This window comes from Xenopus laevis, chromosome 9_10S (genome assembly GCF_017654675.1).
Source record: "Xenopus laevis strain J_2021 chromosome 9_10S, Xenopus_laevis_v10.1, whole genome shotgun sequence".
Classification (NCBI taxonomy): domain Eukaryota; kingdom Metazoa; phylum Chordata; class Amphibia; order Anura; family Pipidae; genus Xenopus; species Xenopus laevis.
The window spans coordinates 33009705-33020245 of record NC_054388.1 but is presented as its reverse complement, the minus strand read 5'-3'; the positions used below and the strand labels follow the sequence as shown (position 1 = coordinate 33020245).

The following is a 10541-nucleotide window of genomic DNA, read 5'->3' as shown; positions in this document are numbered from 1 at the left end:
AAGTGCTTGACCTGAGCATTTTTATATTTATTTTGAGGGTTTCCATTTCTTTTAAGAACTCACATTTTTTCCTTTTCCCTCCTTAATCCGCTCAGTCTGACCTACCTGCCAAACTACTTCCAGCAGGAATTACAGCTTCTCTTCTGGAAGCCAACAAGATTTCCACATATGCAATAGTTGCCATTCAGTAATGTGAGACTTTTTTTTGTCCAGCAGGTGGAGCTGTTGGGTAAAATGTTACCGCTAGTAGCGGAAGGAAAACAAAGCAGTAAACATCTAGTAAAAGTAATTCTAAAACAACTGGACTTGCTGTGTAGTCATTGAAGAGTAGACATTTCTTCACTCATCCGAGCAGCTTCTTCAGTTCAACTTTCTAAATACAATAAATTAAAAATTCTGCATCATTTTTGAGTTGAGTTGGGTGTCAGATATTCATTGACAGTTAGATCCAATATTATATATATATATATATATATATATATATATATATATATATATATATATATATATATATATATATATATATATATAGTACCTGTATCTTTCCTAGCAGATGTATTAGAGCTCATTCAAATAACTGATTCCAGTAAACAAAATAACTGTATTTTGCATAAATCCTGCATGTAGAGACATGGGGGCAAATTTACTAAAGGGCAAAGTGGCTTACGCTGGGGAAATTTCGCCAGCGTGACGTCATTTCGGAACTTCACCAATTTACTAACGGTTGCTGGCGTAAATCGCTAGCGAAGGAGATAGACTCTGGCACAACTTCGCACTCTAATGGCAGGCGAATTTACTCTCTGGCAAAAGAGCGTTACTATGCAAATTCACTACGTTTACTGACCGTTACCTCTATTGCCAGTCTTGCCTTCGCCACCTCAGACCAGGCGAAGTGCAATGGAGTAGATAGGATTTACTTGAAATTTTGTTCCAAAAAATGCTGACGTCTTTTCCTTTTTTCAGGGTGATAGCCTGCATTTTTTTTAGGGTACCTGGCTTCCCCCCTACATTTCCTAACATGGCACATAAACTATACAGTGGGCTCATATGTAGGGCAATATGACAACTCTATTTTATTTTGGTTCCCTGGGCTTGTGTAGTGTAATGTATTTGCTGCAACATATACGTCCGTTGTACTTTAACTTCCCGCCGTATGCTAATTAGCCAACGCTAACTTCGAACTGATCGTATTATCGCTAGCGCAAATTCGCAAGCGTTCGGTACCCTGTGCGCAACTTTGGATCTTCGTGAATTAGCGTTGTCCAGGCAAATTTACGCCTGGCGAAGTGTTGCAATGTGCGCAAAGCCAGCGCTGGCGGATTTTCGGAGGTAAGTAAATTTACCCCATGACATCTGCTGATTCTAATAGAGATCAGAAATGTAGCAACCACACTACTAAATCAGCTGTTGTTATTTAGAACAGCATTGTCCAACTTCTTGACACAGGCAGCCATATTCAGTTACTTCGAAGTTTGAAGGATAACCAGAAGAACTGGAAGCTGCTTTTACCTACTGGACGACTTAACCATGACAACAACCTCAAGGGGCAAATTTACTAACTGGCAAAAATTGCCCAGCGACAGCTTCGCAGCCATCGCAACACTTTGCCAGGTGTAAATTCGCTAGAACAACACTAATTTGCGAAGCTGCGTCCAGGGTGCTGAACACTGGTGAATTTTCCAATGTTACTTCAGCAATCAAAGCAAAGATGCGCTAGCGTTGGCTAAATTGCAAATGGCAGCAAATGATAAAGTTACATGGATGTATATGTTGCAGCAAATACATTACATTACACAAGTCCAGGGAACCTTAATAAAGAAAATAGAGTTGTTATATTGCCCTACACATGAGCCCAATGTATAGTTTATGTGCCATATGTTAGAAAATGTATGGGTGATCACTCAGAAAAAAGGAAAAAACGCTAACGTCCATTCGCCGTATCGAAAATTCGCCTGGCGATAAGAGTGCGAATGATCGTTAGCGTTTGTCTCTTTCGCTAGTGAAGTTACTCCTGCGCCCGTTAGTAAATCGGCGAAGTGCCTGACAGACATAACTCTGGCGAATTTTCATCAGCATTAGTCACTTCTCCCTTTAGTAAATCTGCCCCCAAGACGCAGTTCATTAAAATTTCTATGATCCCTCAAGTTCTACCCCTTTGGTCCCTTCAGGATGCCAAATCAATTTGACATAGGCAGAGGGAGGTAGGCTAAAACTTCGTCACCATTGAGAGTGTGTGTCAGTTGGTGCAACTGTGCCTGAACATGGTGGAACATGAAGGTGCCATCACACATGCAATTTAAGTGGTACAACATTGAGCATATATATACCTATAGGCACTGCCAGTGTTGTAACTATCATACAGCAGAAGGGGGGCCCTGACAATAATAGGATCTGCTGTAAAGTTCTAGTGTCGCTGTAAATGAGCACGGTAGGCGGGGGGGGCCTCATATCTTTAACCTCTAAAGTCAAACAACAGCAGTATCCCGCATAGCAGTAGGATGACAAAAGGAGCAGATATATTAACATTAAAGGGATACTGTCATGGGAAAAAATAATTTTTTCAAAACACATCAGTTAATAGCGCTGTTCCAGCAGAATTCTGCACTGAAATCCATTTCTCAAAAGAGCAAACAGATTTTTTTTATATTCAATTTTGAAATCTGACATGGGGCTAGACATTTTGTCAATTTCCCAGCTGCCCCTGGTCATGTGACTTGTGCCTGCACTTCAGGCGAGAAATGCTTTCTGGCAGGCTGCTGTTTTTCCTTCTCAATGTAACTGAATGTGTCTCATTGGGACATGGGTTTTTACTATTGAGTGTTGTCCTTAGATCTACCAGGCAGCTGTTATCTTGTGTTAGGGAGCTGTTATCTGGTTACCTTCCCATTGTTCTTTTGTTTGGCTGCTGGGGGGGAAAAGGGAGGGGTGATATCACTCCAACTTGCAGTACAGCAGTAAAGAGTAATTGAAGTTTATCAGAGCACAAGTCACATGACTTGGGCAGCTGGGAAATTGACAATATGTCTAGCCCCATGTCAGATTTCAAAATTGAATATAAAAAAATCTGTTTGCTCTTTTGAGAAATGGATTTCAGTGCAGAATTCTGCTGGAGCAGCACTATTAACTGATTCATTTTGAAAAAAAATTTGTTCCCATGACAGTATCCCTTTAACCAGTTTGTTGTAATTAATAAGCCTCTAGCCCAGTGATTCCCAACCAATGACTCGTTAGCAACATGTTGCTCATTAACCCCTTGTTATTGCTCCCAGTGACCTCAAAACAGGTGATTGTTTTGGAATTCCTGGTTTGGAGGCAAGTTTTAGTTGCATAAAAACAGGGGTACTGCCAAATACAGAAGCTTGTGTTGCTCCCCAATGTGAATGAATGTGGCTCATGGGTAATAAAAAGCTGGGGACCCCCGCTCTAGGCCATCAAAGCAGAAAAGCCCAACTGAAACCATTTCCAGTTTGACACAGAAGGGAGTGAAATGACTTTCTGACTCCAAAATGGAAATCAATCCAGTTAAGTCCAAGAATCAACATTATTTATATTAATATCAGAATGCTTTTGGTAGTGGCCATCAAATATATGGCTGCACTAACTCCTATCACAAGTCATGAAGGATCTTGCAACCAAGCAAGAAAACGCAGCAGGTCAGAAGTCAATGAGGGAGAAAGGAAAATATTGAAGTTGAGCAACAAGAGCCAGGAACAAATCCCTAGCAGACTGGGAATTCCATGCACCTCAGATGAGCAGGGTATTCAGGGTTTAATGTGAATTAACAGAACACTCTTTCCACCTACTTTGGGATCTGCAGTTACTCTTAGATTAATTGTGTGGATACATTTTCTTGGTTGCTAGGGTCAATGAGCCCAGCAAAAGGATATTCCATTAAATGGCAGACAGAAGATCTGCATAAATATCATTAAAAACACAAAGGGAAAACTAACAAAGTGTCTTAAAATGATTTTGCTTTCATTATAGTAAAAGTGATCTTCAAGTTGAATTATCCATGGCATTTAGAATTTAGCTACAATCCTTTGCTCTCCTCAGTTTCCAACTCATGTTCGACAGACACAAACTGTCTTTGGTGTTCGTTGAACATGAGCTTGAGACGGGTTGTCTCTGTATTTTTATACAGTATCATATGGCATAATAAGTAATGCATTCACTATGAAGACTCTGTCCTGGTGGGGTTGTCGTTCAGCAGACAAGGTCTGAGGCATTCTGGGTATTGCAGTTTAACCACAGCTGGGGACCCGAGACTTGTTTTTTTTAGACTTTTGCACCCTTAGTTCTTCTTTACAATGTTATATAAATATAACAACAACTTCCAGAACCGTTACATAACAGTATACGTGAAACTGAGAGACAGGGAGTAACATGGTTATTTACCCAGTGGCACTAAGGCAAAGTCAGTGCAAACCTCTATAACTTCCCCCTCATTTCACTGAAGCTGCAAAGACTGGGCACTAGCGCCACTGACTACTTAACCCTGCTGTTGTACAACTTTCTTTTATTGTTACCAATTAGTGATGTGCGGGCCGGCCCGCGGGTTAGTCAAGTTTGGGCCAACCTTGCACCCCAATTTGCAGGTGCCAAGTCCGTGTTGAGTTCTTCCTACTGCTCTCCCCGCTCTCCACCTTACACTGCCAGCTTCCGACTTCTGGGTTCTGGTTTTATAACCATGCTCCTGCTCGCCCGGCCCCTTTGGTGACATCATTGGCGGCGCGGGTCTATAAAGGAACCCGGAAGTTGGGCTCGGGTGGGCATTTGTGGAGGGAGGCCGGGTGTGGGTCGGGTTTTACCAGACCCGGACATCACTATTACCTATGCATCAGGTAAACTGCAGAGACACTATTTCTTCTCTATGAAGCTAACCCAGCAATATACTATTTCAATCCAACAGAGGAAGACTCCCCTCCCGCCTGTCCATAGAAAGGTTTTCATTCCTTAAAGAACTGGGCACTGGAGGCTTTGCCAAGGTAAGTGATGTTTTTCCTAAGTCCATTATAGGCTTTTTTGCCAATTTCTTTATACACATTGTCCTGTTACAGTTCTGTGAGCTTGTGGGGTTAATGCCATTAAAAAGGCTGTCCTTTATGGCTTATACTGTCCATGGTGCATCCCATTCTATTATTCCTTTTCCTACATGTGACTGAGGTCCTAACCCAGAGGTCCCCAACCTTTTGTACCCATGAGCCACATTCAAATCTAAGAAGTGCAACACAAACATGAAAAAAGTTCCTGGGGTGCCCATTAAGAGCTTTCATTGGCTACCTGGTAGCACCTATGTGAACTGGAAAATTACAGGAGGCTCCATTTAGCAGTACAATTGGTTTTAATGCAACTAAAACTTGCCTTCAAGTCTGGAATTCAAAAATAAGCACCTACTTTGAGGCCACTGGGAGCAACATCAAAGGGGTTGGGGAGCAACATGTTGCTCATGAGCCACTGGTTGGGAATCACTGTCCTAACCTAATGGCCTGGGTTCTTTACATCTATTTCAGGTACTGCTGGCAAAAGACTGCACCACCCAGGGATTGGTGGAAAAAAGGAGAATGTTAAAAAATGCAAAAAACACAAACAGTTTTCAGGTGCTGCAAGGAGCAAAAAACGACCCCTTCCTCACGTGCGCTTATGGAGCATTCCAGACCGCGGGAATGATTTGTCTGCTTTCATATGTTCTAAGGTAGTGAGGCTGACATAGTACACACATCCAAGTGCTCTTGTTTTGCAAGACAGACCAAATTCTCTCAATCAAATGGAGACAGTACTTATAGGCATAGTGGATGTATGAACAAGCAGTATATATTGGGGAAGGGGGTGTAGTCAAGCTCAACAGGGAGTTGAAATATATAGAGCTGCTGTACACAAGCCAATAAACAATTACTGTAGAAAAGATAGTCAGACCATCCTATTCCCAACGAACTCTGTATCTTTAATGTGAAACCTGTGCCCCTGTTTCTGATTTCTATCGTAGAAACTCTTGTGCTTCGTTATGGAATACTTACCTGGAGGAGACCTGGCAACATTTTTGTATAGACTTGTACCCCTGGAGGAAAGAGATATACAGTAAGTTCTAGCAATAGAGAAGCAGATGTGCAGACAGAATTCTGTTCACTGGTGTGCAGGAAAAAATAGTGATTTTAACTTTGTTTTTCTATCTTCAGATTCTTTGCTGCTGAAATAGTTGTGGTCTAAAAATCTTACACTGAAAAGGCATTGTTCATCCGTAAGCTCCAGCACCCCCCTTCCCCCTTATTAATTTGATTGGTCACACCAGGGCACATTTATCAATGCATTGTATCCTCTCTAAATGTACAATACCAATGGCTCTCACGATCCCTCTCTCTACAGAGATTTGAAGCCCCAGAACATCATCACGCACAGCCAAGGGCACCTAAAGATTGCTTGGACTGGCACTAGAAGGCATGTTTGAAGGAAAAACTGCAACTGGATATGCAGGGTCTGATGGCTACATAGCCCCAGAGGTACGGGATGGAGTTATTTATGTCTATGGTCATAGGCTAACACTATGTATTGTCCTTCTGTCCCCAGTCCCCAAGGCCGGATTCGGGTGCCCCGAGGTTGCGCGGTCCTGGTGCCCGGCTGCACAGTGCTAGCACCCGCCTGTATACCCCCCTCTGGTGCAAGCCCACATGCGCGCCTGCACCGGAGTGATGTGCTCCCCAGTAAGTGGCTGGGTGGTATGCCTCCCCTATTATTCTGCTGCCCTAGGCCCGGGCCTTTGTGGCTTGCCACAAATCCAGGCCTGTCTGTCCCAGGATCATCTGAGCCTTAACACCTTATTGGTTTCAATAAGCAAATAATTGCTTATTATTATTTTAAATCTATTAGAATGCCTTTATTACTACATACAGTATGGACATTTCTGCTCCACATACAGATGCTGTTTGGCATTGCTCCAACCTATACTGCCAACTATCAATGCTCCTATCAAGGAGTAATGTAAACACCCTCAAAAGGAATAAAGGAATTCAGCTATACCGTAAGGGGGTTATTTACTAAGCCCCGAATGCAAAAATCACAAAAAATTCGTGATTTTTTTTTTAAAAAAAATCACGAATTTTTCCGAATTTATTAAACCCAGAGGCTGATAAACTCAGAATCTGAAATTCCGCCATCTCAGACCCAATGATTTTATTGATGTGCACTGGGTCTCATGCCAAACCCCGACGTTTTCAGAGGTTTGGTGCAAAAAACAGAGGTTTCGGGTGAAAAAAAAACGTGAAAATCGGGGGAAACCTCCGAAAAAATCATGAAAATCTGAGTTTTTACCGCAAAGCTAATTTTCGGGAAAATGTAATAATAAATAAGCGTTAAAAACCTGAGCGGCTTAGATCGGAGTTTGTAGCAGACAATATTGAGATAAATTCTGGCCTTGATAAATAACCCCCTAAATGTGTATTTAAATGGATGTATAAGCTCTGATTGGCCCTTTCTACAGTATTGACTGTATCTATGGTTACCTGACTAAATATCTTGCTAAAATAAATTTTCTGGCTTTTGTTAATCAGATGCTGCAGAATAAACCATACAATGCCTCTGTGGACTGGTTTGCCTTTGGGGTAATACCGTATGAGATGGCGACTGGATATTTCCTATTTAATGGTGATTCCTACGGCACTTTTCAGTACTCGAGGACACTCCGAAGATTCCTGCCTATGTCAGCTGGAATACAGAGGCCTTAATTGACAAGGTGCCTATTATAAAGAATAGAAAGTTGTCTTATAAGTGACTCTTAACTAGCCCTCTGCGTTTCTACCTGTGGATATCAGGATTGCTCTACCTGACAAAAACAAAATGCTAGAATTCCAGACAAAATGCTACACTACCCACAATTGTATTAATTGACACCTAGGCCAATTACTTGCTGTCTACCCAGCTCAAATAACATATTTAATTTCACAATTTCAGAAATTTAGTTTCTATGCACCAATTGATTTTTTAATACGTCTCTAGTTAGAGTTCAGCGACTACACTTTCCATCCACTTTGTATATGTTGCGACCATTATACTTCAAATCCTTTGTTGTTTATCACAACCTGCCCATGCAATTAGTTCCCAAATACCTCAGTCTTTACTCGCTAACAGTTTCATATAAAAGCCCTCCATCTGGGCTACAGCCAGTGCACAAACTTTTATCTCCAGCTTTTTCACCCCTAGCAATTGTAGGCTGACATACGGTACATAAGATGCAAGGTAGGTTGTAATACATAAGATAACCAGGGTGTCCCGATACCAAAGATTTATATAGCCGTTTGCAACAGTGGAATCACAACACTTTTCATATCAAGATTATTTTGCTTTTTCCGTGGCTCTCACTCTCCAGTTATCCTCCAAAAGCAGAACTGAATATTGGTTCCAGTGGGTCTTGATGCTATAAAATTGCTGTCCCTTTATAAGCTAAATAATTAAACTCAGCATTAAAGATTAATAGGCAAATAAAAGCCAATTCTACCATGGATTAAAGCTGGCTAATTCCTGACAATTGGATGGACTGTGGGTAATATGACAAACAAATTGGTTGCACAAGCTGCACTCATGTGACTGGTGGGCCTTTCTAGCCAAACAATGACATTGGGGGAAGTGATAGGGAGACATCCAACAGATAAAAAAGAATGACCATATAACAAGGGATACAGAACAATGTTTGATTGTTTGGTCTGAACAGGGTCGGACTGGGCCGCAAGGACACTGGAAAAAATGATGGGTGGTGGGCAAAAACAGATTTGCGGATGGGCTAGGGGAGTCAGTTGATGCAGAACCCCCCCCCAGTCCGATGCTGGGTCTGAATGTATTCTTTTATGGAAGTGGACAAATTCTAAACCAAGTTTTATCTTATTTTTAGGAAACAAAGAAAATAAGCACATGTGACAACACCATTAAGGTTATATACTCAGAGAAATCCCTTGGAAATCCAATCACATCAAAGAAGCAAAGGAAATTCCAAGGCTTCTCCTTTAAGAACACTGAGCAGCAGTGAAGTCGCTGGCCACATGGTAACTACAGAGCCTGTGCAGTCTGATGAGCTTAACTCAATTATCTAAGCAGGTTCATTTGAGGTATGAGAGTCTGGTTGAGATATCAAAGAAGAATTCATTGCAATATAAAATCAACTGAAGGAAAATAGTTTTTACCATGTCTAATTTAATGAGTCTCAATGTCAAGGTGGAAGTAATGGGACCTCAAAGCTTCAGTTCTATGGGAACAGTTCCCACAGGTCTGTAGTTTGTAGAGTAACCAGATCTTTGCATTTGGAAAGGGATGTTGAATCAGGGATATATAACTGAACCTAGTATCCATATCTACTTTACTCAGTTGAAGAACAAAAACCCAAATGAAGAACCAGGAAGCCCTGCATCAGGTCTAGGAGCCCCACCAGTGGCCCTTTAACCTCCTGCCTGATGCTCTCGACTCTAACGTCTTTCCTGGCGCTTCTTAATATTCATCCTGGAAATCCAATGACATGATGCCTGGGGCACAAAGCCCTAATAAACAACCCAAATAATCAATTCAGTATTGTCAGGTCCCAGAAGCAGAATTGTTACACATGCAATCAACACAGGCTGCATATTTGGTTCCAGGACCAGAACTGTTTTACATGCAGTGTCAATAAATAAAATCTTATTCTTTGTCATTTAGTGCCTGCTATGTCCTTTCATTTGGACCTGAGGGAGAGGAAATAGATGTAAAATATTGAGGGGAAAAAGAAATGTGTATCTGTGCTCATTTATGACTTTGTGTGTGATTTGGATGGATATGCACTTGTGATTAGACTTGGCTTTAATAGCACCTTATGGCTGTTCTACAGTGGAGCTGGTCTTTACAATTAAGGGGTATTGTGGCGGTCTCAAGATGTCAGTCTCTCTCTGAGCCCAGTGCTCCTCCAGTCGAGTCAGAAGAGGCAGCAGTAAGCTGACTAATACAGACTGTACTTTCCAGGAGCAGTGAAGGCCTCTGTGGAGCAAACAGGGCAGTTAGTCTGACAATGAAAGTCCTTCTGGATCAATTACTAACATTTGGCTTTTACAGGGATCTCTGAGTATCACTCATATTATGAGGGATAATGTACCCCCTACTGTAAATTATAAGGATATTAGTAGTCACTGAGGGGTTCTGTGACCTTATAAAGGCACAAGACTGCAGGCTGATTTATACAGGGAACTCTGAGTATCACTCATGTATTATAAGGGATAATGTACCCCCTACTGTATTAGAAGTCACTGAGGGGTTCTGTGACCATATAAAGGCACAAATCTGCATTCTGAGTTATACAGGAAACTCTGGGGGAGATTTACTAAAGGGCGAAGTGGCTAACGCTGGCGAAAATTTGCCAGCATGACGTAATTTCGGCACTTTGCCAATTTACCAACGGTAGCTTGCGTAATTTCGCTGGCGTAATTTCACCAAGGAGATAGACTCTGGCGCAACTTTGCACTCTGACGCCAGGCGAATTTTCGGTCTGGCGAAAGAGCGTTACTACGCAATTTCACTAAGTTTTTGATTTTTCTGAC

The 10541-nt window shown here is 41.7% G+C and overlaps 1 long non-coding RNA gene across 1 annotated transcript; it reads left to right on the top strand.

Moving 5' to 3' along the window:
- Positions 1 to 4478: 4478 nt before the first annotated feature.
- Positions 4479 to 9649, top strand: LOC121398955. The gene is made up of 7 exons (XR_005964652.1): positions 4479 to 4985; positions 5511 to 5692; positions 5984 to 6075; positions 6174 to 6235; positions 6361 to 6494; positions 7542 to 7723; positions 8876 to 9649. It is a non-coding gene; the product is annotated as an uncharacterized LOC121398955 (long non-coding RNA).
- Positions 9650 to 10541: the final 892 nt, after the last annotated feature.